Source organism: Haemorhous mexicanus, chromosome 30 (assembly GCF_027477595.1).
Source record: "Haemorhous mexicanus isolate bHaeMex1 chromosome 30, bHaeMex1.pri, whole genome shotgun sequence".
Lineage (NCBI taxonomy): Eukaryota > Metazoa > Chordata > Aves > Passeriformes > Fringillidae > Haemorhous > Haemorhous mexicanus.
In genome coordinates, this window is record NC_082370.1 from 259,452 (window position 1) to 278,455 (window position 19,004).

The following is a 19,004-nucleotide window of genomic DNA, read 5'->3' on the forward strand; positions in this document are numbered from 1 at the left end:
CCACGCAATGATGTCATCAATGTATTGCAGATGTTCTGGAGCCTCACCCTTTTCCAGCGCAGTCTGGATCAGTCCATGGGAGATGATGGGGCTGTGCTTCCACCCCTGGGGCAGTCGGTTCCAAGTATACTGCATGCCCGTCCAGGTGAAGGCAAACTGAGGCCTGCATTCTGCTGCTAGAGGAATGGAGAAAAACGCATTAGCAATGTCAACAGTGGCATACCACTTAGCTGCCTTGGAATCCAGATCGTACTGGAGTGCCAGCATGTCCAGCACAGCAGCACTCAGCCATGGAGTCACTTCATTCAAGGCACAATAGTCCACAGGCAATCTCTATTCTCTGTTAGACTTGTGCACAGGCCTGATGGAACTGTTAAAAAGTGAGTGGGTTTTGCTGACCAACCCTTTGCTTTCCAGCTTTCAGATCATTTTGAGGATGGGGATCACAGCATCTCGATTAGTCCGATACTGCTGGTGGTGCACCGTCAAGGTGGCAATTGGTACTCGTTGTTCTTCCACCTTCAGGAGACCTACTGTAGATGGGTTTTCTGATAGTCCAGGCAAAGTGTTCAGCTGCTTAATGTTTTCTGCCTCCACAGCAGCTATGCCAAATGCCCATCTGAGTCCTTTTGGGTCTTTGTGATAGCCATTCTGGAGAAATGCCCGGAATACATGGAGCCTCTAGGCCAGTCACAATAGGATGTTTCTTCTAGTCTTTCCTAGTCAGGCTCATCTCGGCTTCCAACAGGGTCAATTGCTGTGATCCTGCTGGCACCCCGGCTATGGAAACAGGTTCTGCCCCCACATGTCCCGATGGTATCAGGGTACACTGCGCACCAGTATCAACTAAAGCATCATGCTTTTGTGGTTCTCATGTGCCAGGCCATCGGATCCACACCGTCCAGAAGATCTGTTTTTTCCCTGCCTCTCCCTGGCTAGAGGCAGGGCCCCTCTAACTCTGGTTATTATTATCTTTCCTGGGCATACATGGTAGAGGTACCTTCAAGGGGATGTGACAGATCATACTCAGCAGCTTGGTCATGGGAGGTTGAGGCTTCCTTCACTTTACTGGAGTTCCCTTGATTAGTGTTTCCCTCCTTGAGTTAAAATACCCCTGCTGCCAGGACTGAAGTGGGTTTTCCATCTCACCTTCCCATGTCTTCCCCATGGTCCCGCAGAAAGAACCACAGGTCAGCCCGTGGGGTGTACCCTCTCTCTCTAGCTGGGGAACGCTGGGCTCTGAATCTGGGGCCTGTGACTTGCACTGGTGCAATATGGGAATTGTTCCTCCTCACCTCCTCCCTCATCTCCTCTGAGTTCCTGGACCACGGCAGAGACATGAGCTTATATCAGGCCATTGATCATACTTGCATAATTTCTAAGTTTGTTAGCAACAGAACCCACTGTCTCTCGGTTGGTATCGGCATTAATTGTTGCAATGAAAGTTGTGTATTGAGATGGCCCTAGATTTGCCAGACACCACAACATTTGCCCTGTGCACCTGATCTGGTCAGGGTTATTATCATGCTGTCTATCCCTCCCAAAGAGTACCTTCAATACTGCCATTTCTCTCAGCTGTTGGATCCCTTCCTCAAGAGTCTTCTAGCGCATTCTATGGTTCTGCTCCTGCATTCTCTCCCCGTTTACAAACCTCTCTCTTACACTTAATAAAAGCCACTCCCAGAGTGAATGGGACCCTTGCTCCCTTACGAAAATCTGATTGATACCTGAGTCTTGAATCAAGGGTCTCAGATTCCTTGCCTCACTACCATCCAGCTGGATGCCTGTACCTGTAAGATCCCAGACCCAAAGTAGCCAGGTTGTATAAGCTTCACATCCCTGTCATACAATGACTTTGTGCAGATTACAGAGACTTTTGCACGTCAGGGACTCTGCGATGATTGCAACCTCTGGCTCCCCTGTGGGTTGTGAGGGCCCTCCCCTATCTGGGTGCTCTGCTTTCATCTTAGATCTCCTTGTTTCTACAGGAGCAACTGCTGCTGGCTGTGACTGCCTTTGCAGTTCAGCTGGAACCTAGACAGTTGTAACATCTGTGGGTTCTGCTGTTGCACTATTAGACTCTCCCTCTTCAAGGCAGGGGGAGGGCTTCTCACCAGCTGGGGAAGTGTATTCCTTCAGCATCTGTCCCATCTCACGTATCTCCTTCACCAGATCCCCCATCCAATCTGAGTAGTTCACATCTGGGGTGGGCTGTGGGGTAGGGTCAGCAACATCCCTAGGCTCTGGTGGTGTGTTAGGTTCTGGGGTAGGTGTCAGGGTGGTTATCCAGGTTAGTCTTCCTCTCTCTCTAAATGCTAAATAGAACAGGCCTATCAGCAGCACTAGCCACTGTATGATATCATTCATATTTAGAGTAGATCTGAACCCTTCAAAAACTGGTGGGGCAGACCCAAAGAGATGGTTAAAGGGTTGGGAGAAGATTTCCCCTGGTATCATTTCCTTACAGCAGGTGCCATTATTAAAATAACCCCAAAAACATACAGTTAATGTGTGATAGCTGTGAATCCCTGTGCCTGCTTCCCAGAGGAAGTTAAAAATCCATGAATTCCTCACCTTATTCACCCATAAAACGAAGCGGATAATAGCCACAGTAGCCTTGGTTATAGGACCCATGTTTAGATAAGGGCCTACAAATGGGAAAAATATAGCCATGATCACGTGCCACCCAAACCAGGCAAGCTGGACCACATGGTGTAGCTTAATGAGGTTTCTATAGCCGCACACAAAAAATTAGATTATTCATGAACTGTTGTTCACTTTCTGTTTATGTGCCCTCGAGCTGCATGTTGGGCGCCAAAATCTGTCTTGGTTTGGAAAGACAGGTGCCTGCCAAAGAAGGCAGGAGCCTCCCCTGAAACAGAGAATGCAAACCCTCTCCACCCCTCCGAATTGCTATGAACTCCAAACTAAGGGGCTCTCAGGCAAAAAATATGAGAGCAGGAAATAACAGTTCTTTAATAGGGAAGGAAAAATAAAGAGATAAAATAAAACAATGCAATACACTAGAACAGCACTGACAGAGTCAGAACTCAAGTTGACACCCTTTTGGTCAGGGTGTTGGTAGCAGTCCAGTTGGAAAAGTGGCTGCAGTCCTCCTAAAGTGTCAGGTGTGGTTTTATTGGAGCAGGGAGTCTTGTAGAAAAGGGTGTATTCTTCCTCCACAGATCTGTAAAAGTAGAAGCAGCTGCAGTTCCTGTGGGGAATCCAGTGGGAAGCCGTCCTTGTGTTTCAGAATCTCCAGATTATATCTGGGTAGCAATGCTTGGCTCCTCCGTCTGGGCAGAGCATCTCACAATGGGATGCTATATTTCTTATCAGTCATGCAGTGACATTCAATAGCTTGTTATCAGCAGATGTCCCTTGCCTAGGGAGGAGTGATTATGATCACTCAGGGAGAGAGAGATAAGGGTAATCGCCCACTTGACACCAGACAACTGCCATACAGATGGTAATAGAATACATCTTGCCTTGCAATCTGGAACAGGGGACCACGGTGCCATTGTGACACTGGCAGGGCCCAAGGATCCAAGGGACTTTGTGACACCAAGGGGTCCCATGGAACCAAAGGGACATTGTGACACTGGGAGGCCTCATGGAATCATGGAGACCATTGGAACACTCTGGGGCCTCCTGAAACTGTGGTGACACCAAGTTGTTTGGGAGTGTTGATCTGCTGAATGGAGGGCTCTGTACAATGCCCTGGACAGGCTGGATCCAGGGCCCAAATCCAACAAAGTGAGGTTTAACAAGTCCAAGTGTCGTGTCCTGCACTTTGGCCACAACAACCCCTGCAGCACTACAGGCTGGGGACAGAGTGGCTGGACAGCAGCCAGGCAGAAAGGGACCTGCAGGGTCTGATGGACAGCAGGCTGGACATGAGGCAGCAGTTTACCCAGGTGGCCAAGAAGGCCAATGGCTCCTGGCCAGGATCAGAAATCGTGTGGCCGGCAGGACCAGGGCAGTGATTCTTCCCCTGTGCTCAGCACTGCTTGAGCAGAGCCTCGAGTGTTCTGTCCAGTTCTAAGACCCCTGGAAAGAAGGAAGGAAAGAAGAAGAAATTTCTTTCTGGGAACAGTAAAGAAAGCAAAGGTGAAGCAAAGGAAATGCTCAGGGCAGTTTGGGGGTTGGCTGCCAGGCAGCCCTGGCTCTGAGCAACAGCTTCTGCAGTGGGACAAGAAACTCCCAGCTCATGGGAACAAACTTTTTGGCTGACTGCAGAGGCCAGGACAAGGCAGGGTGGTTTTCCTGCCATTCCCTAGCCCTTGCTGGCCCCAGGGGCTGATGGCATTTGTGCTCCCTCAGGTTCATGTCCCCGCAGCAACAGCATGGGGGTGCTCCCCCTGCTCTGTGCAATGCAAACAGGGGCTCCTGAGCCAGTGCTGCCGTGTCTGTGCCTGCAAGGTTGGGGCACCTGTGTGAGCTGGGGGAGAGGCCAGGGCTGCAGAGGGGGGATGTTGTTGGCAGCTCCATAATGACGCTTTGGGACGCTGCCCTGGGCTGTCCAGCTCACTGGGGATGGATCAGCCCCTGCTCTGCTGCTCCTTCCTGTCTGCCCCAGGGCCCTTGCAGAGCACCAGCCATGCTGTTTGCCCCCAGCCTGCCCACGGCCACCCTGGGGCTGCTCACAGGGGTTTTTCTGTGCTCAGCATTGGCCTGGCCGTGTTCTTGAGAGAGCCTGGTCAAGGAGCCTGGAGCCCCCAGGCCCTGGCCTGAGGCATCAGTGCTACTTCAGCAGTGCCCATGGCCTGTCCCTGCTGCAGCCCTGGCACTGCCACCCCCAGGACTGTGCCCGGCCCTGAGAGCACTCAGGCCCTAAAGAAACACCAGGGCCACCAGGGCAGCGGGGCAGGGCCATGGGAACAGCACTGGCAACACCAAGTGCTGCTGCAGCTGTGCCCACCAAGCTGGGCACAGCTGCTGTGCCAGCACTGATCTGCCCCCAGCTCTGCACACAGACATCACTGCTGCAGCTCCAGAGAAGGCAACAAAAGGGCATGTCTGCAGAAAACTTTGATGGGAGATCCTTTAGTTCCTTTAAAGGCACCGAGAGCGCAGCCCCTCATTGACACAGTCTGTGGCCACAGGGAAAGTGGAGGAAAGCAAAATGAGAAATGGCACAAACAATGACATTTCTTTGTGGACAATATGAAAAAAGTAAAACAAAGAAAAAGAACCTCCAAAATGAAACCATGAAGAAATATTAAATATTACTTTTAATACAAATCAAAGATGACTTTCATTACAAAAAATGGCCAGCATGTTAATGTTCCTGAAACCATCCAGTCATCAGTGTCCACACTGCAGCCTTGAGCTCCTGGTTCCTCAGGCTGTAGATGAAGGGGCTCACGGCTGGAGGCACCACTGAGTACAGAACTGACAGGGCCAGATCCAGGGATGGGGAGGAGATGGAGGGTGGCTTTAGGTAAGCTAGCAATGCAGTGCTCACAAAGAGGGAGACCATGGCCAAGTGAGGGAGGCAGGTGGAAAAGTCTTTGTGCCGTCCCTGCTCAGAGGGAATCCTCAGCACAGCCCTGTAGATCTGCACATAGGAGAAAACAATGAACACAAAACAACCAAGTACCAAACAGGTACTAACTGCAATGAGCCCAAGTTCCCTGATGTGGGATTTAAGCAGGAGAGCTTAGGATCTGAGGGATATCACAGAAGAACTGGTCCAGGGCATTGCCATGGCAGAGGGCAGGGAAAATGTATTGGCCATGAGCAGTAGAGCATTGAGAAAGGCACTGGCCCAGGCAGCTGCTGCCATGTGGACACAAGCTCTGCTGCTCAGGAGGGTCCCATGGTGCAGGGGTTTGCAGATGGACACGTAGCAGTCGTAGCACATGATGGTCAGGAGGCAAAACTCTGTTGAGATGAAAAATACAGTCAGAAAAACCTGAGCAGCACATCCTCTGTAGGAGATGTTCCTGGTATCCCAGAGGGAATTGTGCATGGCTTTGGGGACAGTGGAGCAGATGGAGCCCAGGTCATTGAGGGCCAGGTTGAGCAGGAAGAAGAACATGGGCGTGTGCAGGTGATGGCCACAGGCTACGGCGCTGATGATGAGGCTGTTGCCCAGGAGGGCAGCCAGGGAGATGCCCGGCAAGAAGCAGAAGTGCAGGAGCTGCAGCTGCTGTGTGTCTGCCAATGCCAGCAGGAGGAAGTGGCTGATGGAGCTGCTGTTGGACATTTGCTGGGGCTCGCCACGGGGATCTGTTCATGGAAAAAGGACAGTGAAGAATTAGAGGAGATACCTGTAACCATAATCAAAGCCATTTCCTGTACACCCTCCCCTGTATCACAGGTGAACGCGTTTTTTTTTCAAGAGTTCTGGGGTATTTTTGTTAGCTCTCCCATGTCTCTCCAGGTATTCTTGGATATCAGAAACTCTCAGCATTTCTGCTGCACTCAGGAAGAACAGAGAAAGTTTTGTGAGGCAAAGTGATGAGTGGAGAGTGAGGGGAGATGATCTGTCATTCTGACCTGTTCTGAGTTTCTCTGGGCCTTAATATTTCTCAAATGGAGGGTGATCACTTTCCCATGTTTCCCCTAAGATGTCACCAGGTACTGCTGGGAGCAGATGGATACACCAGGGCCCAGCTCCACATTTGTAGCCAAGAACATACAATGCTCATTTCACCTCCCCAGCAGCATTTTCAGTGTCAGAACCCTCTGCCTTTCCCCATCAATCTTAGAACTCAGAGATGCTCTAGGACAGGTTTGCACCCTGGATTGAAGCTCCCAGCTTGGACTGAAATCTCAGGGAGACTTCCAAGTATCCTTATGATGGCATTGGATGAAGGGAGATGCAGCTCCTTCCCTGGCTGCACTAACAGCATTGCCCAGAGCCGGGCACTGGGGAAAGCATCACCCTGAGCCAGCTGTGCCCCCTGCCAGAGCCCCAGGGCTGGGCAGCTGCTCCCAGCCCTGTGCTCTGCAGAGAGAACTGAGCCCGGGGCTGCAGAGCTGCCACACGGCTCTGCTGCAGCTCTGCCTGCACAAGAGGGGCTTCACACCTTGGAGCCCCAGCCTTGAGGGCAGAGGCTTGTCTGGGGGGACAGGAGGAAGGGGGCTTGTTCAGAGGGAGGGGCTGCACTGCAGGAGATCCTGTGGGGATCTCTAAACTCTCCCTGCCCCAGCATTTCTGGGTTTTGTTTTCTCTCATTGCCTGATCTTCTCTCTGCTTCCTGGAGATTTTCCTCCTGCAGGTGTTTTCCTGTGCCTGAGCTCTCCCTTCCAGCCCTCACAGACCCCAAATCTCTGTGCATTCTCCTTGGCCCTACAGAACCCTGCCTGTTTGCAGGGCACTGGCTAGGGGAAGGCTCTGCAGCTTGGAGAAGGGACAGCTCAGACTGAACCTGATGGGTCCAGCAAAGGTGCTGCTGGTGCTGTCCATGGGCAGAGTGGCTGAAAGCACATTAGGGATCTTCTGTGAAACTATTGATCACTAAAAGTAACAGTTTGGATGTCTCAGGCACTTGTCAGAATTCATAACTAATAATTCATAACCAGCCTTTAATATTTATCCCCCCTCCCTGCCATTCTCCAGTAGTAGGAAACTGAGTACAAAATCTCAGGAAATTTCCTTATTTTTATCAAAATCCTTGTCTTGGAAACATTCTATGACTAATCAGAACCCCTCAGCATGTCAGAGCTTCATGAGCATTTCACCTGCCCTGCACCAGAATTAATCAGAGTTGTATTCACAGAGTCTGTAGGCCTTGGGATGTTCCAGCTGTAGGAGATCACTACAGGAGTTGCAGCTGCATTGTCCTGCAGCCAGAGGTTCCTTGTGCCAAGGGCTGGCAGTGATTCTGCCTCAGCACCTTCCCAGCCCTGACTGATTGATGCTCTCTGTGCCACTGTGCTGTGCCTGGAGTGGCTGCAGGCAGTGCACCAGCCGTGCTGGGCTGGGAGAAGAGCTGCTCATCAAGAGAAATGTGCTTTTGAAGCTCTTCTTGGTTACCAGGAGCTGCCTCTGTGCGAGGAGCCCAGCCCAGCTCATCAGCACAGACACAGCACAAGGACTTTAATGACTCTCTGGGGCTTTGTGCTCAGGCCCTGAACATCAGTCCCTGAGAGGGAGCTGAAGATACCTCTCCAGAACTCCAAGTCAGAATCCAACTCCAAAGTTTCTTGGATTTTTAATGGGTCCCACTGAGGGACACCACTGAGAAAGTGTCCCCAGGCCCCAGCCAGGACAGAGAACTGGAGGCAGTGATGACAAGTGGGGACAAAGAGAAGCCATGTCTTGGTGCCCTGGGCCACAGCAGGGTCTGTGCCACCAAGGGCTGTGAGGAGACACACAGTCCTGAGGCACTGGGGCCTCCTGGCACAGCCCCAGCCAGGCTGGGCACGGTCAGCCCCTTGTACTGCCCTCTGCATCCCCCCCTATCCCACATGCCAGCGGCCTCAAGGATTTGCTGGAAGGAGTCCCTGGGAAGCCTTGCTCAGCAATGGCCCTTGGGGCTCCTTAATGCTCCCAGAGACTCCAGGTTTTTCAAAGGACTTTGGGTTTGGCTTTTGCCTTGGAGTCTCTGAGAGGTTTGTGCAATCATGGCTTCCAATTATCTGCTGTAATTATTACCTTGAGAGGCTTTGTCAGTAACAACACTCAGTGGGGCTCATAATGCTTCAAGGTACTTCAGTTATTTTAAGGTACTTGGTGTTTCCCTTTTGATACCATTCTCTGTGAGAGGTTAGTGCAATCATGGCCCCAATTATCTGCTTTAAGGAGTCCCTTGAAAGCTTTGTACTGACAATCTGTAGGGCTCATAAATGCTCAAAGATACTCAAGGTTTTTAAGATTTTTTGGAATTTCCTTTCCACACTGAATCTCTGAGAGGTTTTTGTGCCTTCCTGGCCTCCAATTCTCTCCTCCAAGGAGTCTATGAGGTGTCTGTGTTAGGGATGGACCTCAGTGGGACCATTAATGCTTTGAGACACTCTGGGGGTTTTCCTCTGACTTGGACTCCTGGAAAGGTTGGTGCAATCTCCTCTCTGGCCCAGGGTTCAAGGACTCAGCTCCAAAAGCACCACAGGGCAGGATCAGGCAAGTCCTGACAAACCATGACTCTGCCTTGATTTCCCCCTGCTCTCATGCAGTTCATCAGGAAGTTCTTTTTCTGTCATTATGGGAAAATATTTCAAAGAGCTTCTAATAAATCCACATTCCTGTTTTAAAGTGTGTCTTTTTCTTGTTAGAGCTGAACGCAGCATCCTCTGACTGATACTGACCCACGGACTCTCCTGAAGAGGTCTTGCCTGGTCAGAGAAGCTGTGCCTTGACGTCTGATGCATTGTGGACAATCTTGGTCCACATTCCCCAACCCCATCCTGTCTCTCCTCTGTCACTTGGGGCCAGCTTTGCTTGGAGAAATGGCTGGAATGAGGCAACAAGAGCTTTTTCTTCTTTTATTTTTGCAATCTAAAACTCTTAAGTTCCCCACTGAAAACAGACACCCGCCTCAATTGTGTGCCAAGCCAAAGATGCCATCAAGTGCACTCCAGACCTACCCTGGGCCAGCTGTGAGGCTGTGTGGAGACCCAGGGGCCTACCATTGGAGTCTCAATCTCCCAGGCATGAAGGGCTGGTCCCAAGTAAGAGGAATAGGCTTTCACGTTAAGGTAAGAAGCTTGCTTCTCTCATAGATCTTTGCATGCACATGCTGATTTTTGTAAAGTTATGACACCCCATTGGCCCATTGGCCTAATTACCTTAGCTCAACCCCTATTGCCTGTGTTTGGTTAGCACCTAGAATGTTCTCCTCTCTCTGTCCCTTTATGGCCCTAGTTTGCTGCATTCCTCCACCCCTCTTTCCCTACTGGCAGACCTGACCCCGGAGCCTTTGTCTGCACCATTTTCCCCTGTATCCAGGGGTCCCTGACCCTAAACTCCACCCTCACTATCCCATATAAGACCCTGCGCCCTCAGCTTACACCATGTCTTCGTCCCTGGACCCTTTTTTGTCTGTACCCTGTTCCTGTACTAATAAACCCAGTTTGCTGGAGATCATACGAAGACCCATCCTGCCTATTCTGGCAGCTTTCTGAGGTAGCAGTGAGCTTTGGGCTCAAGAGGGCCAGATGCTCCAGGGGCCTCAGTAGCACCACAATGCTACATGTGGCGCCCGAATAGGGACATGATTCATTGAGGTCCCTGTGAGCTTCTCCAGCAGTGATTGTCCCAGCCAGACAACACTGGAAGCTGTACGCCTTTGGGTCAGCTGCAACACTGAAGTAAGACTCAAGTTTTATTGAGTCTCACTGAAGCGGAAGTCAACAATCCCTTCAATATCCGTGGGACCAACTTCGCTGACAGCCCCACAAGCCCCACTTTAGCTGAAGATTGTGCCTGCGAAACTGAGAGTGAGTGACTGAGTGGTAGAGAGCTGCCAGGAGTTCAGGCTTTTGATTTTCTGTTTCTGTGGGTGGGAATTCCCTCTTCCACTGGTGGCAGCTATGAGTGGCAGCTATGAGAAATAATCAGTCCCAAACTGAAAAGGATGTTTTTGGTTTTAAGTTTTGAGGAGTTTTGAATTTAGAGGGGAGTTTGTTTTCCTAGGGGAGTTTAAAACATTTTGTTCACTGGTTGTTTAAAGAGTTTCCTGATATCACTGTTGATTCTATCTATCAGTTATCATTTTGGGATGCTGTTGGGGAAAAGCTTTATATTTTACAACTACAAGGGATGTTAAAAGTTAGGAAATTTTATCCATTGTTTCATTCAATTTATGGGATCATTTCAAAAGTTCATGGTTCCAACCCTTTGTCCTCGTTTATTCAATCCACCCCCCATGTTCCCAAACCCACGTTCCCTAAGAACAGGATGGGAGATAGAGCCTGACCTTTGGCACAGACAAGCCACCTGCTGCCTGCCATCTCCCCTCCTTTTTTGTCCTCTCTTCAGGGTGGTAGTAGTCATGCTCCCCTGAGATCTTCCCTTGCCCACATTCTCGCATCCCCTGGTCCTAATCCCCCTTCCTATAAATCACAAGATGGAAATACTCCTGTAAGAGGGACCGCCATTTCAGATTCCATCCCGCCTTCATCCCCATTTCCTGCCTTTGCTCCAGGTGCCTCCCCTGTGATGGGCCCCACCTTGAAGTCAAGTTCCACCCCTGTGTTGGATCCCTTCCCTGTCACTGGAAAGATCCTCCCCAGCATAGGCTTCACCTCTTCACTTCCGGGCCCCTTCTCCAGTCCAGTGTCTTCTGGTTCCCCCTGTTGAGAGTCTTTTACAGATTGAGTATTTGCAGGACAATGGACATATTCAACCTATACACAATCCAGCCTGCTTTGGATAATGGACAATGGACACGTTCAAAAACAAAGAATAATGGACATATTCAAAAATGGGGTCAGTATATCCTTGAAAAAGATACAAGAAGAAGAGTCATTAGGACTCAGCAAGTTGGTCAGCGAGCTTTAGAAAGTAAGAGAAAAAGAGAAGTCATGGGTGGGCCAGATGACCACAGCGAGACGCGTGAAAAATTAGATGATCCAATCAGCACCCAATTACAGACACATGAACAGCTATGGTTAACCAATCATGTATAGCTAGAGACGTGGGGACGATAGAGACTTCTTATAAATATAGTCTTTTTGGGGATATTAAATTTGGCTTCACTGGATCATATTGGTAATGGTGTGATGTCCCTGAACCTCCGCACCCCGCACTCCTCCTTCTCCTCCCCCTCCTCATCCTCCTTGTACTTCTCCTCCTCCTCGACCTCCTCCTCCTCCACATTCTCCTCATACTTCTCTTCCTCGTCATCCTCCTCTTCCTCATCTGCATGCTCCTTGTCCTCCTCCTCCTCCATCTCATCCTCATCTATCTCCTTGTCCCTGGACTCCTCCTCCTCCACCTCCCCCACATCCTTGTCCTTGTCCTCTTCCTCCTCCTCCTCCTGGTCCTCCACATCCTCATCCTCCTCATCTGCCACCTCCATGTCTGCCTCCTCCTCCTCTTCCTCATCCTCAACCTCCTCATCCTCATCATCCTGTACCTCCTCTGCCTCATACTCCTCCTCCTCCTGTTCTGCCTCTTCCTCGCCCCCCTCCTCCTCTTCCTCCTCGTCCTCCTCGTTCTCTTCCTCAATGTTCTCCTCCTCCTCATCGCCCTCCTCTTCCTCCTCCTCTGCCTCCTCGTCCTCCTCCTCATCCTCCTACTTGTCTTAATCTTCCTCATCCTCCTCCTCTTCCTCCTCCTCCTTGTCCTCTGCCTATTCGTCCTCATTCTCCTCCTCCTCCTTTTGCTCCCCCTCATCAAACTCATCCTCTTCCTCATTGTCATTATCCTCCTCCTCCTCTTCCTCCTCCTCCTCGACCTCATCCTCCTCCTACACATCCACCTCCTCATCCTCCTCCTTGTCCTCCACCACCTCATCCTCCTCACACTCCTTCTCTTCCTCAACCTCCTTACCCACATTCTCCTGCTACTCCTCTTCCTCATCATCCTCCTCTTCCTAATCTGTGTGCTCTTCCCGCTCGTCCTCCTCTTCCTCTGCCTCATCCTTGTCTATGTCCTTGTCCCCAGCCTCTTCTTCCTCCACATCCTCCACATCCTCATCCTTATCCTCGTCCTCTTCATCCTCCTCCTCTTCATCCTCCTACTCCTCCTCCTCATGCTCGTCCTCCTCCTTGTCCTCCTCCTCCACCTTGTCATCCTCCTCCTCCACGTCCTCCACCCTCTCATCCTCCTCCTCCTCCATCTCCTCCTCCTCCTCCACGTCTTCATCTTCATCCTCATCCTCCTCCTTCTAATCCTCCTCCTCTGTGTCCTCCTCCTCGTCCTCCTCATCCTCCTCCTCCTCCTTCTCCTTGTCCTCCTCCTCCTCACCTTCCTTGTCCGTCTCCTTCTTCCCCTCCTCAATGTCATCCTCTTCCTCATCGTCATCATTCTCCTCCTCCTCCCCCTCCTCAAACTCACCCTCTTCCTCATCATTGTCATCCTCCTCCTCCTCGTCTCCTCCTCCTCCTCCTTTGTGGCCTCCTCCTTCTCCACTCCTCCTCCTCCACGTCCTTGTCCTGATCCTCCTCCTTGTAATCCTTCTATTCCTCCTCCTCTTCCTCCTCCTCCTCTTCCTCCTCTGCCTTCTCCTCCTCATCCTCCTCCTCTTCGTCCTCCTCCTCCTCACCTTCCTCATCCGTCTCCTCCTCCTCCTGCATGTTCTCCTCCTCCTCCTCCCCATCCTTAACCTCATCCTCTTCCTCATCGTCATCATCCTTCTCCTCCTCATCCTCCTCCACCGCCTCCTCCTCCCCCTCCTAAACCTCCTTGTCCTCCTCCTTGTCTTCCCCTTCCTAAACCTCATCCCCCTCCTCTTCGTCCTCCTCTGCCTCATCCTCATCCTCCTCCTCCTCATCCTCCCCCTCCTCAACCTCATCATCCTCCTCGTCCTCCTATGCTTCGTCCTCCTCCACCTCCTCCTCATCATCCTCCTCATCTGCCTTCTTGTGCTTATCTTCCTCCACCTCCTCATCCTCCTATTCATCCAATTCTTCCTCATCCTCATCCTCCTCCTGGTCTTTTTCCTCCTGGTACTCCTCCTTGTCTTCCTCTTCCTTCTCTTCCTCCTCCTTGTCCACCTCCTCCTCCTTCATGTCCACCTCCTCTCATCCTTTTCCTCCTCAACCTCCTCTTCCTCCTCCTCATCGTCCTCCTCCACCTCATCCTCCTCGCCTTCCTCTGCCGCCTCCTCCTCAACCTCATCCTCCTCTTCCTTCTCCTCCTCCTTCTCCTCCTCCTCATCATCCTCCTCATCTGCCTTCACATCCTCCTCCATGTCTTCCACCTCCTCATCCTCCTTGTACTTCTCCTCCTCCTCAACCTCCTTTTCCACATTTTCCTAATACTCTTCTTCCTCATCATCCTCCTTTTCCTCATCTGCATGCTCCTCCTCCTCGTCCATCTCCTCCACATCCTTGTCCTAATCCTCGTCCTCCTCTTCCTCCTCTTCCCTGTCCTCCTACTTCTCCTATTCTTCCTCATCATACTCCTCATCCTCCTCCTCCTCCTCGTTCTCTTCCTCCATGTCCTCCTCCTCCTCCTAGTCCTTCTCCTCCTTGTCCTCCTCTTCCTCATCCTCCTCGTCCTCCTCTTCCTCATCCTCCTCGTCCTCCTCCTATTCCTCCTTCTCCTGATCCTCCCCCTCCTCATCCTCCTCCTCCTCCTCATCCTCCTCATCCTCTTCCTTCTTGTCCTTGTCCTCCTCTTCCTCCTCCTCGTCCACCTCCTCTTCCTCATCCATCTCCTCCTTGTACTCCTCCTTGTCTCCACCTCCTTGTCTTCCTCTTAGTGGTCCTCTTCCTTGACCTTCTTCTCCACGTTCTCTTCCTACTCCTCTTCCTCATCATCCTCCTCTTCCTCATCTGCGTGCTCATCCCGCTCGTCTGCCTCCTTGTCTATCTCCTTGTCCCCTCCTCCTCCTCCTCCTCCTCCAGATCCTTGTCCTTAATCTCGTCCTCCTCCTCGTCCTCCTCCTCGTCCTCCACCTCGTCCTCGTCCTCGTCCTCCTCCTCCTCCTCCTTGTCCTCCACATCCTCGTCCTCCTCTGTGTCCTCCTCCTTCTCCTAGTCCTCCTCCTCCACATCCTCGTCCTCCTTTGTGTCCTCCTCCTTCTCCTAGTCCTCCTCCTCCACATCCTCATCCTTATCTTCATCCCCTTCTTCCTCAACCTCCTCATCCTCCTCCTTCATGTCTTCCTCCTCTTCCTATTCTTCGTCCTCCTCCTTCTCCAAGTCCTTGTCCTCATCTTCCTCCTCCTCATCCTCCTCCTTCTCCTTGTCCTCCTCCTCCTCCCCCTCCTCAACCTCATGCTCTTCCTCATCGTCATCATCCTCCACTTCCTCCTCATCATCCTCCTTCCCCTCCTCAACCTCATCATCCTCCTCCTTGTCCTCCTCCACCTTGTCCTCATCCTCCTCCTCCTCCTTCTCTTTCTCTTTCTCCTCCTCCTCCTCCTCCCCCTCCTAAACATCATCCTCCTCCTCATCGCCGTCCTTCTCCTTGTCCTCCTTCTCGTCCTTCTCCTCATTGTCCTCCTCCTCATCATACTCCTCCTCCTCCCCCTCCTCAATCTCATCCTCCTCCTTCTCATCCTCCTCTGCCTTGTCTTCATCCTCCTCCTCCTCCTCTTCCTCAGCCTCTTCTTTCTCATCCTTATCCTCCTCCTCCTCCTCCTCATCATTGTCCTCATCCTCCTCCTGCTACTTCTCCTCCTCCTTGTCCTCATCCTCATCGTCCTCATCCTCGTCCTTGTCCTACCCCTTCCTTCCTTCTCCTCTTTCTCCTCCTCAAGCTACACCTCCACATCCACCTCTTCCTCCTCCTCCTCCTCTTACTCCTCCTCGTCCTCCTCCTTCTCCTCAACCTCTTTCACCTTTTCCTCATCCTCCTCCTCCTCCTTGTCATCGTCCTCGTCCTCCTCCTGCTACTCCTCTTCCTCCTCACCCTCCTCTTCCTTCTCCACCTTGTCCTCCTCTTCCTCGTCCTCCTTTTCTTCCTCCTCCTCATCCTCCACTTCTTCATCCTCTTCCTTCTCCTCTTCCTCTGCATTCTCCCCGTTCTCCTCCTCGTCCTCCACCTCCTCTTCTTCTTCCTCCTCCTCATCCTCATTATCCTCTTCTTCCTCATTTTCCTCCTCCTCCTCCACATCCACCTCCTCATCCTCCTCCTCATTGTCCTCCTCCTCCTTGTCCTCCTCCTCTATGCTTTCCTCGTAGTCCTTCTCCTTGTCTGCCTCCTCATCTTCCTTGTCCTTCCCCACCTCCCGGACTCATCCAGATAAAATCAAGCCTGTTAACGAATGAATGAGTCCTTCTCGGGCAATGAGTAGTCATTTGCCAAGAATGTCTAAAACACTCATGGAGCTGCACCTAGAAGAAATTACATCGAGGACTGGCGACATTCTGGTTACAAGTGAAAGAAGACTATTTCAAGAAGCTCAGACAACCACCCGAACCTATAGACTGACTTTTGTATGAGTCTGAATCTGTATAGTCCCCGTTATACATATGAAAAGACATACAGAAATCTTATGTCATTTCTGCTTCAAGCAGAATAAACTGTATATAAACTAGCTACTTGAAGTAGTTGGAGTGAACCATTGGGGAGATGCTGACACTACATCTGTCTGATCCAAGTTCACACAGCGTCAAAGTCCGAGGTTGACGCTGTCTTGGCTGTAGCAGTTTTATAATATTCTATCTGGTTGTAAATCTAATAAATTTATAAATTTTTTAAAATAAATTTAGCTGCCGATTTGATCATTTACAACAGTCCTAAACCACCTTAATGGATCCTTGCAGGGCGCAGCTGTCCATACAGCTCAGAACAAGACCTGAAAAGACATCTGACTGCATGTTTCCAAAGAGAGATGTGATTCTGACAACTGGCTGAGCTCCTGAGTCAAAAGTTCTATGGCATTGGTGCCAGGACAAGGACCACAGAGATCACGGATGCTAAGAATGATGCCAGGGTTTCTGATAGGCCCCTCAAAGAGCTAACGTAAAAGACATGAGATACCCAAACACACAGAATGCATGATAGACAAGTGACACGATACACATTGGGAATGCTCTGCCGTGCACACCTCAGCTCTGTCATCAAATGTGACACTTGGCCTTTTCAGGGCCTAAGGGGCCACTTCATCAACACCCCCATCTCCAAAGCAGATTCACAAAATCCTTCCGGTTGGTCCCAACCCAGCACTCCACTTTCATCTCCTCTATGGGTCAGAGCCCTCAATTTATCTCTCAGAAATCTGGGGATGCTGGTCCGTGTAAGGTGCAAAAGAAGACCACCTGGCCATGTGGGAAATTCCTGTGCCAGCAGGCTGTTGTCTCTTAGTAGGCTACATTAAAGAAAACCAAGCATCAATGCATGATCTTGGCAGAACATGAGTCAAAACCCTACTCTTGCGGTGTGATGTCATGGGTTGCCTCAGATACCTTGGGTTTCTCCCTGTAGATTTCTTCCCCAGGTGTGTCAATCACCTCTCCTTTCCCCCACCCTGACCCCTGCTGAGCGCTGTCTGTCAATCCTGGCATTCCAGAAGGGCGTCGAGTGGTTGGCAGAGTTCAAAAGATGCCTTACACCCCTGGAGGGACATTGGGCCATCCAGGTGTCATTTGTCCCCTGAGACTTCCCCATCCCTACCTGGTTGGTGGGATCCCTACCCCTTCCTTCCCCCTCTCTCTGGGGTTAAAAGAGCCAGCAACCACACGGTTCTGAGAGGTTCTGTAAGAGCTGTTACGGGATTCAGAGGCCTGTGGGCCGGAATAAAGCTCTGGATCGAAACCCTCTAGCAGAACCCGACTCCTTTTCCTTCACCTTGCCTTGAAGCTTCTCTGCCAGAGGTAAACCGGAGCTCCTGCATGTCTGGGCCTGTCTTTAGTGCCCAGCTGCAGCATCCAGATAGCCAAAGGTGTCTCTGAGCTGAAAACACCTCAGTTACCGCCGTTTGGTCAAGCAGCAAGGGCCAGTCAAGCCCAGGCACATCCTGTCTGGCTATATTGGTAATTTTTCCAATACCCTACAATTCTGGTACTCCCCATTCTTCTCCTGCTGTTCGGGCAGCACGCTTTGGTCATGCTCAGAAGCCGATGTTGTTGTCGCAGGGTACACCTGGGTTAAGAGGAAGGAAGGAGATGTGAAATTGCTGAAACCTGAGGGGACCTTCCCTACTTCCCCAACTCACTGCAAATCTTTGGCCGTGGCCAAAGGCTACAAGGGTGACACTTTTAAATAGAAAAGGCGAATGCTTCGTCACTGAGTCCTGGACTACTTCCACCGGGCTCACAAGCGCAGCAAACCTGGTCCATCAGCCAGTTGGTGACGGGGGCTTGGAATACCTAGTGGATTGCCTAAAGCATACAGACAAGAATAGATGTTTAGTGTTGCACCAGAAATTGAGACCTCAACAATAATAACTGCTTCTCTCCACTGGCCACTGCTCACCTTGTCCACCTAACCCTGGCTGCTGATATCTGGCTTTACTTCCTAAAAAGAACGTCAAGGAACAGTGCTATAATAGAGTCATCACTTACAGTTCCACTGCAGAGACAAACGGTTACTGAGCTGCTCCGGGGAAGTTCCTCATCTAGATTAGGGTGTTTTGCCATGGATTTTATCCTTCTGCTTCTGAAAGAAAGTTAGGACAAAAGTCAAAGGGCTGCAGAATAACTGCACAGATCCAAACATCTTGTGTCCATCTACAAATGCCATTCTCAAGCATTAATAAAAGCATAGGTTTTCTCCAGTTTTGACACAGCTGCATGTAATTCGATCTGCAGCACTTCCTTTTATTTCATGATCTGCTGTTGACTCTCTGAAAAATGAGGGAATTTTATCAACAACAGTGTTTTTTTCTCTCTGTTTCTGTCTTTCTTACTATTAAGCTTTCTTTTGAGGAACCTGTCCATGAGGGTAGCAGGTAATTTGATGCTGCTTGCAGTTTCACTGTTACTCTTTTCACTATTGTAATGAGGAGAAATTTTTACACAGTGGGAATGGTTAGGTCTGTAATATTTCGCAAGGGCTGTGAAGTGTTTTCTTGTAAATACACTATAGTCAAGGAGACCAGAAAAAGCAATTGCTTTTTTGCTCGATCTCCGCAATTCCCTTCTTATCAAAGTTAGAATCATGTTACCCTTCGGAAGTGCGTGATTCTCTCAGTGCACAAACAATAAGTCAGAAAAAATACCTGCTGCTGCGGGATGGAGGAAAACTGCTCCCTCCATAATTTACTATTTCCAGCATCAGACCGCTATTGTCAGTTTTAATTACTCTCTGGAGGGGTTTCTCAATTTTTCCAGTTAATTCATTCCTGACTTACATGCATACACTCCAAAAAGCTCACTTTTTTTTCATCATTTGTAATCTTCACTTCCTACTAGAGAAAGGCTTGCCATCTGGAAAGGCTGCTAGGGCTCTGTGTTCATGGGAGAATCTGGACTGAGAGGCAGTGTGGTGGCTCAGA

General features: G+C 50.5%; 1 pseudogene; it reads right to left on the bottom strand.

Annotated features, from left to right (window-relative positions):
- Positions 1-420: 420 nt before the first annotated feature.
- LOC132339822 (olfactory receptor 14L1-like) lies at positions 421-12,734 on the bottom strand (annotated as a pseudogene).
- Between the last annotated feature and the right edge of the window lie 6,270 nt (positions 12,735-19,004).